Below are 21117 nucleotides of genomic sequence, written 5' to 3'. Positions count from 1 at the left end.
TTACTTCTGTGTAAAAGATGACCCTCAATTTTTACTCTATTTTAGGAAAAAGTACTGTATAGTCTTTTACACTGAAAAATATGGTAGTTTTTTTGTTTCTTTTTCACCAGAGAAGGAATAGAGAAGACATTGGTGGAAGGTCTCATCTGAAAACTGCTGTTCCTTTCCAATCTGCCCCATTTTGAGAGGTGGGTTTTTTTTTGTTTAGGTTTTAGGGTTTATTTTTCTGGTGCCAAACTCACAGACAGGGGAGCGGGTCAGTAATTTAGTCAGTGGCTGAAACTTGGCTTGATTCATTGCCCTGCTTGATCTAGACCAGGGGTCTCCAAACTATGGCCCATGGGCCACATCCAGCCTGCCTTGCCTTTTTATCCAGCCCAGGCATAGGAAGAGGAGGGAAGGGGGACCCAAGCGATCCCCCACCCCTGCTGTCTTTGCAGAGATAGTGGGGTGGAGGAATCACTTGGGTCCCCCTTCACTCGTTCGGCCCTCGAAAATGTGTATATGATGTGCCCCTCATATGGAAAAGTTTGGAGGCCCCTGATCTAGACCTTACAGCTCGAAAAGAAAGAGATGCAGGTTTCCCAGCTGACTAATGAAAATGCCCTAAGTTGTTTTTGTGCCTTGAACTCAGAAGAGAGATTTTGTTTTTGTTTCTCAGTCATGGAAATAAACTTCATCATCTGCTGATATCTGCAGACCAATGAAGCTATAGCGGTGGTAACCCTATCTATTGGAGTTGTCTAAAGTCAATATATATATTGTATTGTATTGTGTGTGTGTGTGTGTGTGTGTGTGTATGCTGTATTTATACTATCTTGCCCTGTATTGACCTCTCTGTAACTTATCATTATCAGAGGTGCTTATATATACTCCAAAAATAAAATAACAAAAGACAAAAAGACAAAAATATTCTGGTACCTTTCCTGATTGGCAAGAACAGTTCAAGAGAACTTGCTACCTGAGGCAAAGGACACAAAGGAGAGGCCAACTGGAACGTCATCTGGCTAGTTCAGGGAGCACACCACAGGTGAGTGGGCATGCTCGCTGGGGGATTCTGGGAACTGTAATTAAGATAATCAGATCTCAGGACCATGTCTGGGGATTCAGGGGGATAATAGGCTTCATCAGGTCTCCCAGACATGGAGACATATTTAGTATTTATTTATTGAAAATATTTTGACCCCACCTTTCTCCTAAGAAAGCACCCAAGGTGGCTTACATCATTAAAGCAGAAGAGAGTGAATTATTCAAATATTAAACAAACCAATAACGTTATGTTAAGAATGTTAGGTAAAGTATTACTAAAGCAGATTTAGAAGCAGCAAAATGCAAACTATCTTGTTTTAAATCCTTTCTGTTTTAAAATCCCTGAGATTTTAAAAGTTCAGAGTGTGACCGTGGAAGAGGAGGAAAGCTGATTTTTGTGTATTTAGCAGCTTTAAAACCTGAGCACCCATTCCTACCTTTCCCCAGCTAGTGGCCCAGCATGAAGGAGTTAGTATGTGTCTTTGGGTATATGCACCACGTGAATGCTCCAGAAATGCCATGGGGCCATCATGCAGTCTGGAGCAAGGCATGGAGTGGGAAGCCTTGTGCCTAGTTCCACAGATAGTTGGCCCAGAAATATTTGTGGCTACGGCATCCCAATATTAGCTGCCTGAGGGGGTTGCCTCAATCTGCTTAATGGCAGAGTTAATGCTACTTATTCATTCATTCATTCTGATTGATTGATTTTATTCCTTTAATTATTCTCTGCCTTTCTCTCTATAGAGCATCCTATTTGTTGCCATGATTTAGATGGGCAGTAGACACTGGTTTGTTCCTCCAGGCTTTCTGCCTGATATGGCGTCCCCTGCGCCCCCTCCCCAACATTAACATACCCTTTAATACAGCTCTTAGTTCTTATTCATGCATACTTCATTACAATCAGCACTTTATTATGTGAGTTTTTAATGACACGTTTACTGTATATCATCCTAGGTGATAATATATGAACGCAGTAAATAAATTTTAATAAAAACACTACTGGCTTTAGAAAGCACTCTTTGCATTCTCAGAAGTGCTGCAGATGCTACGGTTGTCAGATGCTCCATTGGCCCTTGTTGTTTTACCTTTAAGAAGAGCTTTATTTACAGATGCTAGCAGATGCTGGTAATACTTCCTTCCATGCTACGGAAAGAAAGTCTTCCCTGCTTAAGACCATACCACTGTTGACTTTAAGAGCAGAACAGGCTAGAATTTTCTGGTCAGTTGGCAAACCTATTGAGATCGGAATCTAGCCCAATGCTTCCACAGATCCAGTGAGCTTTCGCTCTGCAGCTGCATTCAGTGCATATATTTATGATGTTATTTCAATTACTGACTACAAGGGTTATTTTCATGAGCAAGGGGAGGTTCAGAAATCTTTAACCCAGGATTTAAAATGAGCTTTCCTTAACTTTTATCACGGTGGGGGGGGGGGTGGAGGATGTTGAAACAGGAGATACAAAGGAAACGGAGGGAGAGAGAATCCTATCTGGGTCAAAATCTCACACTAGCTGCTAGTTCACTTTACAGTTTAAGTAAATAATTCTCATCAAGTCCTCTTTTCGGGTGGGTGGGGGGTCACATCAAATATGCTTTTTTTCCCTGGGATGGAATATTTGGATAATAAGTGGGGTGTCCATGGAATCTGTGACTTTCCCAAACGGTGGGTGTCGAGAACGCTTCCTTTAGTTTTCACAGGAAGATATAAAAGCTGCTCAATTAATCTAACTTTTATTACACCTCTGGGGCATGAAGAAGATGTTGTTTAAACAAATGGTCTCTATTACGTTCAATAATTTTATAAAATGTTTTCGCACTGATTTATAGGCTTCTATTAAATGGACAATATACCTCTGTGCTCCTCAAGGGGATGAGCGGTCATCCAAAATTTCAGTTTCATTTTATATTTTGATTGTTTGTTGGTCACTCATTTCCTTTGGTTCACATGAAGTTATTATTTAATTATAGGGTCCTGTGGTGGGAAGTCAGAAGATGATAGCTGGACGCTTTGGTGAAAATGTTACTCATTTTATCCTGGGGGGCAGTTTGATTAGATTAGGAGAATTCTCCTGCATGCACTTAGAATTGTTCCAATAAGAGATCCAGAATACCGATATGAGCCGTATCAAGTGTGAAGGCCGTAGGGGTACTACAAGTGGGCCTCCATATTTAAAGCAGAATGGACAATGGGCCAGTTGTGTTGACAGTGGAACTCTCGCCTATGTTTGCCTTATGCCAGCTTTAGGTAGCAAGATAATAAAACAGAAGGAAGAGGAAAGGAAGAATAGCAACACTCTGATGGTTGATGACTGGAGGCATGCTGCTTTTTAATTACTGTAGGTTGTTCTCACTCTTTGACATTAAAAACAACCCTGCAACAAACAAAAACTTTGCAGGTTACGGTACATAAGCATTTGTCAAGCAGTAACCTCTCTCTGTGTGTGTCCTGTGCTGTCAAGTCAGACCTAACTTATAACAACCTTTAAAGGGTTTTCAGGGTACGTGAAATATGTAAGGAGTACATTTACTAGTTCCACCCGCTCTCCAGTGAGTTTCTATGTCCTAGTGGGGATTCAAATCCGTATCTCCCGAGTCCTAGTTCATCACACTACCTATTACACTACTACACAATGGGTATCTGAACTTAGCAACAGCAGTAATTCTGTTTTCTGGTCAGATGGAGGGCACATGGGCAAACGGGGGGGGGGGGACAAGAAATAAACACCTGTCCATTTATTTTCATTACATTTCTCAGAATCCAACCAGCATCTCATCTCATCTAACAAATTCTGTATTTAGTCATGACTTTTTCCCCTCCTCACATAAAGTCATGTGTATTTAGAGGCATGTTTTTCCTTATGCAAACATCTTAAAGCTTTTTAAAATGTACACATTAATGTTTCTTTACTGTTGGCTGAAGTGTTTTTGGAGTATTTAAAAAAATATTTGGTCTTTCTCTCCTGTGCATATTTATTGGAGTACACACACACACACACACACACACACACACATACACACACCACCACCACCACCACCACCACCACCACCACCACCAACAACAACAACAACAACAACAACAACAACAACAACAACAACAACAACAGAAGAGCGTTCAAGTGCTATAGTCCAGGGGAGCAACACGGGAAGTTCTGTAGCAGGGAATTCTAAACTACAGAAACTACCCAGAATTCCAGAGGCTACAGCCGTAATAGCAAAAGTGGTATCAACATGTAGTACAAATACACCATAATTCAATGTGGCATGACATAGCTTTTTGTGACTGGAACACAACATTCTCAGTGCTGGCCTGCAACAATTCTGTGTCCTCACTTCTGTTTGGGCACAGCTGATGCGAGACAGGGCAATTTACAGCAAAGGAACAGAAAGGCTTCATCTCCCATCTTCTGACTTGAAGCTGTCTTCAAATTCTTTTGAGGGTTAGACTGACTTCAGAGATCTAGATTGTAGTCTCCACTGCACCAGTAACTCACTGGCCAGCATCCTACTGGTTAATTTTACTAGAATAAACGCAGTGGCATACATTGCAGTAGCAAATTGACACTTGTTTGTGAGTTGTTGCGTCTACCCCTCATCCTGCACCAACTCACGTGACTTGCGTGCAACACGGGATACAAGTAGTCATTTGTTAGCAAGCGGCAATTTGTTACTGAGATCTACATCATTGAATTTCCATGGGTGAAACTAACCTATAGGATCTTTGCACCAGTTATCCTTTCTCAGTCTAATTAAGAATGACTGAGTTGGAAGGAGCCTACAAGACCACTGAGTCAAGTGCAGGAAGTCAAATCAAACAGATCAGATGGCTGGCTTTCCAATTTTCCTTTGGATGCTTCCAGTCTTGGAGCACTCACCACATCCTGAGGTCATTGGTTCCATTGTCGTACAGCTCTGACAGTTAATATGTTTTTTTCCAATATTCAACCTAATTCTGGCTTCCTGTAGGTTGAGCCCATTATTACATGTCCTGCACTCTGAGATGATCAAGAACAGATCCTGCCCCTTCTCTGTATGACCACCTTTTAAGTATTTGAAAAGTGCTATTATACGTATTTCCCCCTCAATCTACTTTTCTCAAGGCTAAACATGTCCAGTTCTTTTAGTCTTTCCTCATAGGGCTTGGTTTCCAGCCCCCTGATCATCCTTGTTGCCCTCCTCTGAACATGCTCCCATTTGTTGGTGTCCTTCTTAAAGTGCAGTGTCCAGAACTGGAAGCGGTACTCTAGATCAGTGGTCCCTAACCTTGGGCCTCCAGATGTTCTTGGACTTCAACTCTCAGAAATCCTGACCAGCAGAAGTGGTGGTGAAGGTTTCTGGGAATTGTAGTCCAAGAACATCTGGAGGCCCAAGGTTGGGGATCACTGCTCTAGATGAGACCTAACAAGTGGTTATCAGGAAGATTAGGCGAGGAGGAGCACCTTGAGACCATGAAGGATAGAAATATAATTCATCAATTAAAATTCCACCACAGTGAAGGCAGTTTGGGGATAGGCAGCAGAAATGGGGCGAGAGAGGCTGTATGATAAGCAGCCTTCCCATGTTCTGCTCCAGCCTGTTCCCTCATGAAGCCACCTGGCCCTGAGCATTTATAATGGGGTGATCCACTGTCAGTGTGCCCAAGTCTGATCACCTCAGTTGAAGTCTGGTAAACCAAAAGCTGTACTTCTTTCCCTGTACATTGATTTGTATTTTTCTATCCTGATTTACTTAAATTAGGAAATTAAATAAAAACCCAATATGTCTAACGTGAAAGCAAGGAGACTCAAGCTTATTTATTATTGTTTTTATAACTTCAGTTTGCCTTCTCTTAAATCTTGATGAATACACTGAGCTGCCCTGAAATGCAGTTTCTCTTTTGTGATATTAATTTGTCTGGGATTCCCTGGGCTTTAAGATAATTTTCATCCCTTATACACAAAGAGAAGAAAGGATATATTATTATTATTATTTTTACTTGAACAGCTTTTTGCATTACCCACAAAGGCAATATAAATATCTTTCTGGGGGACAAGATTTGTTTATTGAATTTGACAAGGGTGATCCATCCAGTGCCTGGAAGGAGGTAGACCTTTTCTATCCAAATATTACATTGTGGGAAAGAGACCTATTGTCTTTTCTCACTTCTCATACCCCAGCAAGCTCCACATGTATCTTAGGGTTGGGCTAGGTGAAACATATGCCCTAGTTAACAGAGGACAGCTCTCAGTTTGAAGGGCTGTCCAGTCCAAAATTGGTTTAAAGATAAAGAATCATGAGGCACAGAACCCAGGAACAGGTTATTGAAGTCGCCCATCAACACTTAACCTCTGGAGAGCACATTGAACAAGTACACAGGAAGCCACCTGCCCAACATCTTCCCACCAATTTCTGTTCAAATTATGGCAATTCTTTCTAAATATAGATCACTACAATTCTTTCTACATGCAGATTTGCATTTATACCTATAGCTTACTTGGTGATCTTGAGCCAGTCCATTTCTCTTAGTCCATCCCACCTGGTGGAGCTGTTGTGAGAATATAGTAGGAAGAAAGCCACATATGCCGTTATGGGTCAAATGTGCAATATGAATGTAGCAAATAAATACATATTTCATATGTCTATACAGTATTATGCAAACCCATTCTTTTTGTAGTCCACATTCTAGGAAAGATGGATGTACAGTACTTCCTGCAAGAGTGGGAAATTTGTTCTCCTGAAGATGTCCAATAGTGAGTTTTTCACCTGTGTGGAAAAAAGAATGGGAGTCTATAAGTATTGTAATCTATTGTCTCCCCAAGGAGGTCTCAGTCTAGCTAATGGTTGGGCCAGTCCTTGTTGGATATTATCCACATCAAGTACATTAATTGCTGCATTGTTTTTCTCCCAGTAGGTTTCAACCTTGGCATTATGTACCCAATTTCAGAATCCTCACTTAGACCCAAAGTTTGCTGGTGTTATCCTTGGTTCAATCAGTACCACTTAGCCAAACTAAGCTTATAGGATTGTTTTCAGGATAAAATGGAGGAAAGGGGCACTATGTAAAGCAGCAAGTAAGCAGCTGGTGCATACAAACAAGTAATGACATAGCACATGTACAGGGTCTTCTGATGTTACCCTCTATGTTGTTGTTGTTGTTAAAACATCAAGCACAGTCAATCAAAATTATAAAAAAACATTGAGTGGTATTATATAACAGAAACAAGTTTAAACTAAAAACATGTATCTTTTAAATATTTGTGCAGTATGTATGCTGTTCCTAATATTGCTGTTTTTTGTAGCTCTGATTGTTAATTCTGAGATTTGCAACTGCTTATAGTACTGTGTGAAATTTCTTGATATTGTTCCCAAAGCTCCAATGACTACGAGGACCACTGAAGTTTTTTTAGGTGGTGGTGGTCCATCCTCTCTTCTCATGCACCAAAGCTAATTCTATTCTGTAATGTCCCCCAACCCTCTATATATTGTTTCCATGGGGCTGGAGATAATGTTACAGGGAGGACAAGGCAAGAGGTCAGCTGCTTTTAGCAGCCTAAACAACCCAGAGCCTAAGAGTGCACCAGTTCTATATGATTGTAGCAGTCTGACATTGCTTTAACTGCTCTAGAATTTTAAGATTTACAATTTGGTGTGATGCTAAGAATTCTATAGTGCTCTTGTGAACTGCAGCAGAAAATTCTAAAGAACTGTCACCAAACTACAGATCCCAAGATTTTATACGATGTGTCACTAATTGGTTGCTAATTGCTACTGTAATATAGAGAGGTCCTACCTGGCTACTCTACTGTGCTGTCTAAGGAAGCGCACAGTCAATGGCTTATTGCTTTGGGAGTATGCAAAGGTTTCTTTTAAGGTCGAGCTTGTCCATGGACCAAGGACTACGCACTTCTGAGGCCTAAAGGACCTGCCTCAGGTAATAAAAGTGGTGGTTTTGTGTCCAAAGTGACTCCTCGCCCAGGATCATTATCTTTTTAGGGAGAAGTGATTCTGACAGGATGATACCACCAGTAGTTGAAGTGGTGTCAGATGGATATAGTAATCTATAACAGAAATACCCTAGCTCTTAATGCAGTATGGTGTGAGACCTATAGCAGTAACAATGGTCAAAACCCTGTTGCTTAGTGTAGTAAATTGTACTAGAGTAACTCCATTGAATCAATGGGGATTTAGTGAGTCAATTCACTATAACTTCCACTGATTCAAATTGGCCTACTCTAATTGCACCATACTATGCTGAAGGAAGCCACACTTAAAGTATGGTAGGCCCATTTGAATCAGTGGAACTAAAGGAGGTGTTGACACACCGAATCCTGATTGACTCAACAGCCCTACTCTACTGTGATTTACTAGGCTAAGCAACAGGATTTGGGCCATTGTGGGCTAAGATTCTAAGCTGTGTCAAACATTCATATTTTTTTAATTTAGAGGCACTTCAGAATCTGAAGGCCTTTGCTACAACTTACTTAGCTTGTGCATAAATCCAGCTATCTGCTTGCCTGCCTCTTTATTTTATTATTTGCAAATGTTAAAAAAAGTATTCTCATGAAGAGCTGAAACGTTTCCATGTTATTTTGGGAGAGGCCAGGCATGTGAGGGTGGAGTGAGACCGTATAAGAGGAAGGAAGGTAATCGCTAGAAAGAGACAGTGAGGAGAACTGACCACAAACACTTATCTCACTAAGGGTCACATAGGGACTCGGCTGCTGGAGCAGTGACCTCAGACTGCTATTCCATTCCAGGGCCTCATTCATCTCCTGTGCTGGCATGTTAGCCTGTTAACCCTCAGTACTAGCCATGCTGACAGACAGAACAGCGATTAAGTGCTTGTTGCTATCGTTCACTTCAGGCTGTCTACATTTCAAATGGCTTTCAAGAGGGGTGCCTGTTCTGTAAGCCTTCTGGCATTTACGCTTTTTGGGGTTTTTTTTTTTTCTGAGAGGGCTTTGCTTTTGTTGCAATAAGTGAAGAGAGCTAAATGTGACTCTCATTTTAGACCCATATTTTTACACCGAGCAGCCAACATTTTGAGAACAACTGTTTGCACTATTAAATGAGTGCAAGTTTCTAGTCTGTATGCTTGCTTGGGGGAGAGAGAAAATCTGGGACAAAACCTGAGTGGCACTTGTTAATTGCCAGAAAAATAAGCACAACATTTAAAACAGGCAATATAAGACGATGTGGATTTTTATATTTCTACATACAGATCCATGTTTAAAAAGAACTTCTAGAATAGAAGTGTAATGCTTTTCACCATACTGGTGAAGCCTAGCATCTTAAAAAGCAGAGACATCACCTTGCCAGCAAAAGTACGCATAGTCAAAGCTATGGCTTTTCCTGTAGTGATATATGGAAGTTAGAGCTGGACCATAAAGAAAGCTGACCGCCGAAGAATTGATGCTTTTGAATTGTGGTGCTGGAGGAGGCTCTTGAGAGTCCCCTGGACTGCAAGGAGAACAAACCTATCCATTTAGAAGGAAATCAACCCTGAGTGCTCACTGAAGGGACAGATCCTGAAGCTAAGGCTCCAATACTTTGGCCATCTCATGAGAAGAGGAGACTCTTTGGAAAAGACCTTGATGTTGGGAAAGTGTGGAGGCAGGAGGAGAAGGGGACGACAGAGGATGAGATGGTTGGACAATGTCATCGAAGCAACCAACATGAATTTGACACAACTCCATGAGGCAGTGGAAGACAGGAGGGCCTGGCATGCTCTGGTCCATGGGGTCACGAAGAGTTGGACCCGACTAAACAACTAAACAACAACAAGGACCAGTTGACCTGTCTATCTGATCAGTCTGCTGTCGAAATAGTATCTGCTGATGGACAACTTCAAGGCCCCTGCTCTTCCTTCTTATTCATCTTCATACTTAACCCAGACTTGTACTGTACTTTAAGCAAAGAGCTGTCCTCTGTAAAATATGATACATGGCCACCTTACAAAACACCAAATACAGTGGACCCTCGACTTACAGATGGCTCAACTTACAGACTTTTCGAGTTACAGACTTCTCTGGCCAAGGTTCGACTTGCAGCCTGAGAATCGACCTACAGACCAGAAAAAAAAATTCAAAATGGAACAAAAATGGAACAAAAATGGCCGTTTATGGGATTAATCGGTTTTCAATGCATTGTAGGTCAATGGAGACTCGACTTACAGACTTTTCGACCTGCAGCCATCATTCCAATATGGATTAATTCCATAAGTAGTGGGTCCACTGTAGTCATCTTATCCCTTCTCTTCCACTATGCTATGCTATAGCACCATCCTGAGAACATATCCTGTGGTTCTTGCCCAGAAAAATACTCTGTATTATCAGGTCTTGTGAGTTCTGGTTTGCAGTCTGGGAAGCTACTGCTCTCAGATTCTGAACAGATAGACAAAGGCCAACATCCTGTTCCTTAGCACAATAAATTGCACTAGAATAGACCCACTAAATCAATGAGGATCTGGTGAGTCAACTCCTCTGTAAGCTCCGTTGATTCAAATGAGCCTATTCTGACTGCAACTTACTATGCTAATTTGCCATTAGAAGAGGCCCATTTGAATCCATGGAACTCACCAGAGGAGTTGATAACTCTGCTGTGATTTACAACAGGATTTTGGCCGTAGAATTTTGTGTGGCTAGTACAAAAATGTTCCAGGTGGTCAGAATCACACCCGCCTCCATCCATTTTTTAAATCTTGGTCCCACCTACTGCTGGTGAGTGGGGACTTTTCCAACTGGTGTTCTGAAAAAACAGTTTCTTCTCCTGTATTAAATAGAAACAGGGCAAAGATGGACATCTGTCTATTTTTAAAGACATGGAGTGCTCATGCCTTGAGATCATGTTAATGTGGCTGTGACATAGCAGGAAGTGGAAAACAGCTCTGGCCCACCTAGTTCTTCAGTTTTCACATGAAAGTAAATTACGGACATATTTATATAAAAGGGTGGCCATGTATCCAACATTTCAGGGGACGGTTCTTTATCTGAAGGCTGGGGAACAGCTGTCCTCATTGATCAGGGGTAGGCAAAGTGTGCCCCGTCCCAGATAACACAACTCTCAGGGTTCCTCGTCATGAGCTAGGCCAGCTCGGGCCAATGGGAGTTGAGGTTGAACAATATCTGGAAAGGGGCTATATTTTGCCTAACCCTGCTCTAGATGTTTTTAGACTACAGCACCCATCAACCCTATCTAACACAGTCAATGGTGAAGAATGGGTGTGTGTGTAATCCAATACCGTCAGAACGGCACACCTCTCATATCCACATTCTGTTTGAAAGGATGTTCTGTTCCTGTCAGGTTTAAGATACAGAACCATGGAAAGTAACAGAAGAGACCCTGAAGTTGCCCATTAACAGTTAGTACTCCCCCTGCAAACAGACAAGACATCTTAGCCAACGGATCACAGTCTTCTCAACTATTATGAATTGCATTGTATTCCTATTTATATTACATAATTCCCCAACACACACCAATTTACCTATATAGCATGTGTGGATTTTATGAAAATCTGTCTCTTTTGTGTGTTTTAGACATTCCTTCTTTTGGGGCGATGCGTATGTGGCCTGCTACATGATAGATAAATGGTTATAGTTCTGATGTTAACACTATGGTGTGTATCACCCTCTCTAATTAAAAAGCGAAAGAAAAGGTATGGGAGGCATGTTAAAAGGAACTCATGCCAACACAAATCCTTGGATATGATGTCTCAACTTCAGACCTCATACCCAACCAAAAGAAAGTATGTAATCACAATTTGCTCACATTTATCCTGGGTTATCCTTATTTCCTTCATTATCCTTCCTGTTATCTATCCTGCTGTTAGGCAGTTAGTTTGTAAGCTCTTTGGGGCAGAGGCTCTTCCTGCTTCCCTTTGCTTGTATGGTAAGAGTCCATGTGTATTGATAGTGCTGTATAGATTAAATGATACTAGTAACATTTGCCCCAAGAGAACCATAAGAGAAAGGGAGGCTGGCTGTCCCAGCACAATTACACTGATATGATCTTTGTCCAGTGATTGAATTGATCTTCATTGCACAGTCCAAGTATGCTTATTCTGTAATATGCTTATTAGTCTAATTTAGGATACTGCAAACAAGATTTTTGTTATTTTGGACTGAAGTAGGCCAGCCAATCACCACCACTACAACCCATGGGAACATCAGGTAGAGAAGGGGTCAGAATATGACAAAGTCAAGATCTTGTGGGATTTCCAGATCCAGAGTGATAGACGCCTTGAACATAACACACCAGATATAGTAGAAATAGAATGAAGAAATGTTTGGATCATTGACATTGCAATTCCAGGGGATGCCAGAGCTGAATTAAAAATTATGGAAAAAATAACAAAATACAGAGATCTGGCAATCGAAACATCTCACTTGGGGATGAAATACACTTCAATGGTCCCCGTCGTCATCGAGGCTGTGGGAACAATATCAAGAAATTTCACACATTATGATTGATGATGATGATGATGATGATGATGATGATGATGATGATGATGATGCAAATCTCAGAAATAACACAATCAGAGCTACAAAAAACAGCAATGTTATGGACAGCCTAATACTGTGATGATATTTAACAAATACTTAGGTTTTTGTTTAAAACTTGTATCTGTTGTAAAATACCAGTCAATGTTTTTATAACTGTGACTGACTGTGTTTGATATCCTTTAACAACAACCACCACCACCACCTTAGAACTGCAGAGCTAGAAGGGACTCTATGGATCATCAAGTCCAACCCCTGTCAAGGAGGCACAGTGGGGAATCGAACTCCCAACCTCTGGTTTTGCAGCCAGAGACCTAAACCACTGACCTATCCAGCAGTTATTTGACTGCACTGCATCTGAGAAGGAAGCCAACTTCTTTTGCTTCAAGACACCAGTGGAATCCCAAAACTAGGACAAAAATACTTTGACATCAGTGTACAAGCTGGTTGGGAGCCATAGGTTGAAACAGAAAATTTTTCTTTGGGGCTCTTTGATTTCCAGACTGGGAAGAAAAAAAAAACCTCACCCCATTTTCTCTCTTTCCTTGTTGCTAACCTTGGAATCTGGATAAAAGACACTATTGTCCTTTAATTTGCTGGAAGGTCTGTGACCCTTACACTGTCCCAGTGTGAAGCCAGGAGTCTGGCTCCTGAAAACCAGACCTTTCAAACCATTTTGCAAAATTGTCACACAGCAAGGAGCTAATTCACTCACTACTCAAAAGGAGGACATCCCAGGCCTTGGGATGCTTCCTGAAGATTCAGTTTTGCTGATGATGGCCCCACCTTTACTAGGCCCATTGCATTAAAAAAAGAAGAAGGGGAAGAAGGTATTAAACCATCTTTCCAGCTGCAATTAATAAGTCAAGGGAAATTTTTAAAATTCTGCATAATGGGTATATAATCATACCCCCCGCAAGTCTATAAAAGATAAGGGGATCAAAGCATCACAGGCTATGAATCAAATAACTCCTAAGCATAGGCATGGATAAATTTCAGAATTGCTGAATTTATTTGTTTTTTTTCACCAAGAGCTCCAGATCCAGCAGCTGGATCCAGGAACAAAATAGTGACACTTGCAGATGACATATGCTAAAAATTCAGGCAGTGGTAGGGGTTGTCTCGGAGCCTGATGTGGGGAAAGTTACTTCCCCAATTTCACTAGCCGTGGTGGGTGGGATAATTGGGGATTTTTTAGTCCAAAAATGCTAATAATAACCTGGATCTCTAAGGTTAAAGTCTAGAGTTCTGTAACTGTCTTTGCAAGTTTCTTGCCCTCAGCTCTGCTTCATATGAAATATTAAGTGATTTTACTTTAGATTTCCCAATGTTAGCTCTCATTCTCCACTCCTGCTGCTCTGATGTTGGAGCACCCAGCTGAGAGTGCGGAAAGCATCCTTGAAAAGATCGATGTTCCTTTCAGGACACCAGCATGCTCAGGAGGAGAACCCAATCATGCATGCGTGAACGTAGGACTCTGGCTTTGGATACAGTGGGGTCTTGACTTACGAACGGCCCGAGTTACGAACATTTTGACTTACGAACCACTCTCATAGGAAAATACTGACTTGACTTACGTACTTAGATTTGAGTTACGAACTGAAAAAAAAACCACGTGGGAGGCAGGGAAAGTGCAAAATTTGAACTTTCAGTTAACGGTTGGCCAGTGAAAAGGGTCTGCTTCCTCACTCCTCCCCGCGTTTAGAGAGTGGATTGGGAGACAGTCTTCAGACTGCCTGGTACTGCCTGGACTGTATTTTCCCTGCCTTCCCTGAACCTTTCTTGACCTAAGAAAAAAAAAGAAACAAAATATCCCCCTCTAGTGGTCAAAGGCAGAATAGCAGCTTCCCATTAGTTTCTATGGACGGAAAAGAGCAGATACGGATCAAGTGGTTTTCAATGCATTCCTATGGGAAATGCAGATCTGACCTGAGAACTTTTTGACTTGAGAACCACCTTCCAATACGGATTAAGTTCTCAAGTCAAGACCCCACTGTATTGTGGCCACTAGGTTGGAATGCTCTCTGATCTCTCACAGTTCTCAGAGATAACGGTGGTAAAGAGAAGCATGTGACTCGAGCAAAAATTAATTAATGGTACATGACAAGCTTTTGCATAATTTACTAAAAATTAAAAGTCACAAGCAATTTTTTAAAAAACAATAAATGCAGAAGCAGGCAATACCCTTATTGGACCATTGAAAAAATTAAGTAGATAACTAGCTTTCAGTGGTGATCCATCTTTCTCAGGCTCTGTTCCAAAGTTTCATGGCATGATTATTGTTAATGCCAGACAAAAATTGTCTTAAGGTGAGTTGAACAGTATGCAAACAGCTGGTGGGGGTGGTTGGGGGATGGGAAGTGGAAACTTCTCCCCAAGCAGCATCTTGGAATGTATCTCGCATCACAGAAGAGATGCCACAAAATGTTGGAACAAAAGCTGACGAAGATGGGTTTTACCATTAAAAGCTACCTAATTTTTTTCAGTGGTCCAATAAAGGTATCACCTGCTTCTGCATTTGTTTTCCCCCATCTTTTAAGGGACAACATGTCCTTTTGCTGATTTTTTTCCTCAACAAAGATTTTAAAAGCCATAGAATCAGAACAAAGTAGACCCCAAAGATCATCTACCTTATCTCCCGACCAAAGCAGGAGATTGAACAAGTAAGCATCCTTGACATGTGGTCATTTAACCTCTGGTCAAAAATCTCCAAAGGAAAGTCCATCATATTTCACAGTAGCACATTCCAGTATCAAAAAGCTTTTACTGACAGGCAGATCTTCTTAAAGTATAGATAATAATCTCCTTTCTTGTAATTTGAATTCATTGACTCAGATCCTACCCTCTGGAACCACAGAAGACATATTCACTTCAGTATCTGTGTAAGAGTTCTTCAAATATTGGAACATGGCTATCATATCACCTTCCAATCTTCCTTTCTCAACTTGAAAAATACCCACTTACTTAAATGTTTCTCCAAGTGGATCAGCAGTAGAATGGATACTCCGCCATTGTAGTCACCCTCCCCCGGGCATGTTCTAATTATTAATATCTTTCTTAAACTGCGCTATCCAGAACTAAGCACAATCATGCCAAAGGAGAATAGAGTGATACTGTTATTTTCCTTGACTCTGACATTGTGCTTCTTTTGATACATTGCCTTTTCTCCTCCCTCCCTCCCTGCCTTTTTGGTGCTGTCTCATCCTTTAGTCATACAAGTCTTATAATTAAGCTAAACTTCCCATTAATAAATATTACCTGGAAAGGAACAACCCACTGTTACTCCATGCTAAGACTGAACAAAGATATTAGGAAAAATATTCTATTTGTATTAAAGTGGGATCAGATGATTTGCAAAGGATCAGTCTATTCATGACTATGACTACAAATCATAATGGTGTTTTGCTAAAATTTTTGGGAAAAGTTGGGTTATTTTGGGAATTTTCTTTCAAAATGTAATTTCCCCCCATTTTCTAAAGCAATATGTGTCTAATTCTGCAGGATGATACCTATTTACCTGGGACTAAGCTCTATGGGACTAACGCTGAATAGACACACATGTCTAGGATTACACTATAAATCACCAGATGCTTGAGAACAAATCTATGAAAAAGGCTACTGCCCTCTGTGGCCTTCCCAGATGCATCTGTTTGGCCACTGTGGGAAACAGGATAGTGGATTAGATGAGACTACGGTCTGACCCAGCAGGGCTCTTCTTATATTCCTAATTTCCACTGGGAATGTGACCTTTGGCTCCTAGTATCCACCACCAGTCTTCCCTACAGTTTTCTTGAACCTACTGGTGTAGGTGCCTGGCAATGGTCCTGCTCAACAGCTTTTTCTACAGTAGCCACTTAGGCATCACCAAGGTAGGAGAACAGAAGATGACACCAGGCTGCATAAATATTTCATACACTAATAGAGATAGATAGATAGATAGATAGATAGATAGATAGATAGATAGATAGATAGATAGATAGATAGATAGATAGATAGATAGATAGATAGATAGATAGATAGATAGATAGCCAGATAGATAGCTAGATAGCCAGATAGATAGATAGATAGATAGATAGATAGATAGATAGATAGATAGATAGATAGATAGATAGATAGCTAGATAGATAGCTAGATAGATAGCTAGATAGATAGCCAGATAGATAGCTAGATAGCTAGATAGCTAGATAGCTAGATAGCTAGATAGATAGCCAGATAGATAGCTAGATAGCTAGATAGCCAGATAGATAGATAGATAGATAGATAGATAGATAGATAGATAGATAGATAGATAGATAGATAGATAGATAGATAGATAGACAGATAGACAGATAGATAGATAGATAGATAGATAGATAGATAGATAGATAGATAGATAGATAGATAGATAGATAGATAGATAGATAGATAGATAGATAGATAGATAGATAGATAGATAGATAGCCAGATAGATAGCTAGATAGCCAGATAGATAGATAGATAGATAGATAGATAGATAGATAGATAGATAGATAGATAGATAGATAGATAGATAGATAGATAGCCAGATAGATAGATAGCCAGATAGATAGCTAGATAGCCAGATAGATAGATAGATAGATAGATAGATAGATAGATAGATAGATAGATAGATAGATAGATAGATAGATAGATAGATAGATAGATAGATAGATAGATAGATAGATAGATAGATAGATAGATAGATAGATAGATAGATAGCCAGCTAGATAGCTAGATAGCTAGATAGCTAGATAGCTAGATAGCTAGCTAGCTAGCTAGCTAGCTAGCTAGATAGATAGATAGATAGATAGATAGCCAGCTAGATAGCTAGATAGCTAGATAGCTAGATAGCTAGATAGCTAGCTAGCTATCTAGCTAGCTAGCTAGCTAGATAGATAGATAGATAGATAGATAGATAGATAGATAGATAGATAGATAGATAGATAGATAGATAGATAGATAGATAGATAGATAGATAGATAGATAGATAGATAGATAGATAGATAGATAGATAGATAGATAGATAGATAGATAGATAGATAGATTACTGTATGAAATATTTCATAGATGCAAATGCAGAATTAAGTATATTTGGTCACTCCAGTGTCCAGGTACAAACTTTGAGTGAGCAGCCTTAAGACCTCCACTTCCCCTCTTCTTCTTCTTCTTCTTCTTCTTCTTCTTCTTCTTCTTCTTCTTCTTCTTCTTCTTCTTCTTCTTCTTCTTCTTCTTCTTCTTCTTCTTCTTCTTCTTCTTCTTCTTCTTCTTCCTCCTCCTCCTCCTCCTCCTTCTCCTCCTCCTCCTCCTCCTCCCAGGTGTGTTCCTCTCCTTTATAGTAGCCATATTTTGCAGCCCATATGAGATTAGTCCTTTAACACTTCCTATTCGTTTCCCCATATAGGCTCTCTCTTAAGTGCTTCACTTAGTTAAACCAATAATATTATGTCTTCAACCTACCACCTTGCTCTCTGTTTGCCTTCCAGTCAGGTTGGGGCTGGGAGACAAAAAGTCCCGCCACATGGAAATCAGAATTGGGCACCATACAAAGGGAAGTCTTGTTCGGAGAAGTTGGCAAAGAGTCAAAGCAATGAAATGCTAACTATCTTGAACCATGTTTTCACAGCAGCAATAGCAAAATCATATTTCTCTGGCGCAGGAGATAGTCTTCATCAAGTTTCGCCAGATTTAGAAGGATTTGTTCTATTTTTTTCTCTCCATGAAGTTATTTTTTTAAAAAAATAAACTTGAAACGGTTTCATTGTGTCCCAGGGCTTGCTATTTATTATTATAAACGAGGGTGTCAGGACCATTAAAATAAATTGGAAAGCAAACAAGGAGGGTACAAGGAGAGGCTGGCTGATTGAAACCATGCAGCCCAGCGTCCGGGGCAGACATCTCTACCTTTGGAATAATGCTTGGTCTGTGGTGAGGTAAAGAAGAAGGATCAGGCCGCTTTGGTGGTGGTGCATATGAAATCATCATGGCTCTGCTGAAGTTGATGACAACCCCCCCCCATTGATTTTGATGGGGTCAGGATGTCACCTGGGATCATTGCCATCCAGAGTAGTCACTTAGATATCAGCGAAAACGAGATCAAAAAAAGGATACGGATGCAACTAAAATTGCCTCTGCCGATTTCTACATACAGATGTACTATTAGAAATTATGTTTATAATTTAAATATAATCACAATGCATCTTACCTGAGTGGAGAAGATGGGGACCAGGTGCACCGGCTGAGTCTGTAGTTCAGAGGCTGTAAAATGCGGATGGACTACCTCAGGGTTTGTGACCTCCTTCCTTTGGTGATTTTTCTTTAAATCGGACATAGACTGGGCAGCCTTCCAGATGCGGGACACCTTCAAAAGGAAGATGGCTGTCTGGCAAGCCTTCAATTGGAGGACTGTCCTCCCCAAAGGAAGATCTCTGGCCACTTTAAGACTTTGCCCGACTCACATTAAACAGCTGCCAAAGATGCATTTTTCAGGAGGAATTCTGGGTGTGGCAGACATAGATACACTGGCAGTTAGTTAACTAGATAACTGAGAGGTCTTCCAGATAGCTCCCTTTTTGTTGTTTATTAATGGAAGATCACAACATTTATTGAGACTTGTCTCGTAACATTAGCTGCGTAGCGCTACACGCCTTCAGTGCTTTCTCTTTAGCCCAGAGATTAAAATCTCCCTGCCACAATTATTCTTTGATTTATCAAGACCCAGGAAGATAAAAATCCAGAGTTTTCGAGAGCAGGGTTATGTGCTGTCTGGTTGCCACTGACGTATGGCGACCCTATGAATGAGCGATATCCAAAATGTCCTCAATAGCCCTGTTCAGCTCTTGAAAACTCAAGCCAGTGGCTTGTGTCAAGGAGTCAATCCATCTTGTATTTGAGAGCAGGGAGGAGGACAAAAATCCTTCAAACTCCTTCAGCCTTTGAGCCATCCCCTCCCCATATGCTGTGCCCTATGGACACTGAGCAGGAAAGAGTGGGGAAGATATTTCCTGTACAGAACCACTTACTCCCCAACCATAACTGGGATGCTAACTACTCTATAGGACTCCATCCTTAGGCTGCCCCCTGTTGGACAATTCACATCCTTTGTTACAAAGACCTGCACAAGACTCTACCCAGATTACTGATTTCTGCCTCCCCGCCTGTTCATGACAGTTTGGAAAAGATCCCCAGCTTTGCCCTGCACCCCTGTTTCCAGCCTGCAGGGCCACTTATTTTTTCCATGCTTGTGCCAGAACGTCCCCATTTGGAAAGCTGACAGATAACACCATGGTGCCTTTGTTTGTATATGCTTCACAGCAGGTGAACTGATACATTGGTTCAAATGCCACAGTGCTCAATTCCTCCATGGCAGGAAAGTGGTGCCATCAATCAATCAATCAACCTATCTTGATTTTGGGAGAGACAAAAAAGGTGAGAGAAGAACTTTTTTAGAAAACAACAACAACACAAGATGAAGCAAGATAACAAGGATGTGGTCTGGGTGACAGGGAAATCTCAGTAAGACCAGTGACAATGCATTCCTTAAGCTGGAACAAATTCTAAATCTGAAAAACATCTAATTTACCAGCCATCTTTGTTCCTCTAAAGGACCCAAGGATGGGGAAAACTTTCCCCCTTTCTTCTGTTGAGGGCCACATTTTTCTGGAGCAGCCCATTACAGAGGAACAGGGCTATGTACAGATGTCTTCATTGACAGTCGTTCCTTTAAAAACCTTTGTCTTGAAAACAGACCAACATCTGACTTTAAAGAGATGTAATATTTAACAGGATTGTTTTAGCCTCTGAGGAGTTGATAGAGGAGACCTCAACAGCACCTACTAGCTTCTTTCTCGAAGTGGGGTGAAGATCTCATTGGCAATACAAACAGATGGCTTTTCGTGGTGGACAAGGCTAGGGTGGTTTGGTTGGAAACCATGTCTTTCCCTGCTGTGGGGGAAGAGAGAGTAAGTTTTCAGTTGGGAAAGGCAGGGGAAAAGTTGGGTGGGTGTTGCTGTGCCAGCATTTAATCCACATCACTATTGGGCAGGGTTGGGGTGGAGAATCTGAGGAACACCAGATCTGTTTAAAAGTTAGAAGTGAGCAGCAGCAATGACATAAAGATTTCTCACCCAACGAGGCAGGAAAAGATGCACAGTCCATGCCTCATTGCAAACAACCTTTCCTACTACCACATAGCAAGACTCATGATGATGAAGGAAGCAGGGAAGGAGGAGAAGAGTGATTCTGGAAGTGACCCTTGTTCCTTTTATGCTTTCATCTGTCTGCTTCCAGGGTGTGGTGAGCTCTCAGCTGGCTATGCGAATAATGCCTGCCTCTGAGGATCCGAAAGGCCAAGGTATCATTTATTTATTTAAAATATTTTTACCCCACCTTTCTCTTTCGAGAGGACTCAAAGTGGCCTTCGCCCTGGGCACTCCACTCAAAACCAGCCATTATTCACATTGATGGCCAAAAAGTGATCACACTATGGAGGTGGGTAGGCAGTTATTAAAAGAAAGAGGGGTTCCACCATCTTAGGCCACCATGTCATGCTGTCTAGTGCCCTTGTTCGCCTTGGGGACCACAGGGGCACCATAATTTATTTAAAGGAAGAGTGAAAGGT

At 41.1% G+C, this 21117-nt stretch overlaps 1 long non-coding RNA gene across 1 annotated transcript; it reads right to left on the bottom strand.

Annotated features, from left to right (window-relative positions):
- Window positions 1-5818: 5818 nt before the first annotated feature.
- Window positions 5819-19900, bottom strand: LOC144588784 (uncharacterized). The gene is made up of 2 exons (XR_013544488.1): window positions 18703-19900; window positions 5819-6768 (listed from the first exon to the last, which is right to left on the bottom strand). It is a non-coding gene; the product is annotated as an uncharacterized LOC144588784 (long non-coding RNA).
- Between the last annotated feature and the right edge of the window lie 1217 nt (window positions 19901-21117).

The sequence above is a fragment of the Pogona vitticeps genome, chromosome 4 (assembly GCF_051106095.1).
Source record: "Pogona vitticeps strain Pit_001003342236 chromosome 4, PviZW2.1, whole genome shotgun sequence".
In the NCBI taxonomy this organism is placed as follows: Eukaryota; Metazoa; Chordata; class Lepidosauria; order Squamata; family Agamidae; genus Pogona; species Pogona vitticeps.
This window is presented reverse-complemented; position numbering and strand designations above follow the sequence as displayed.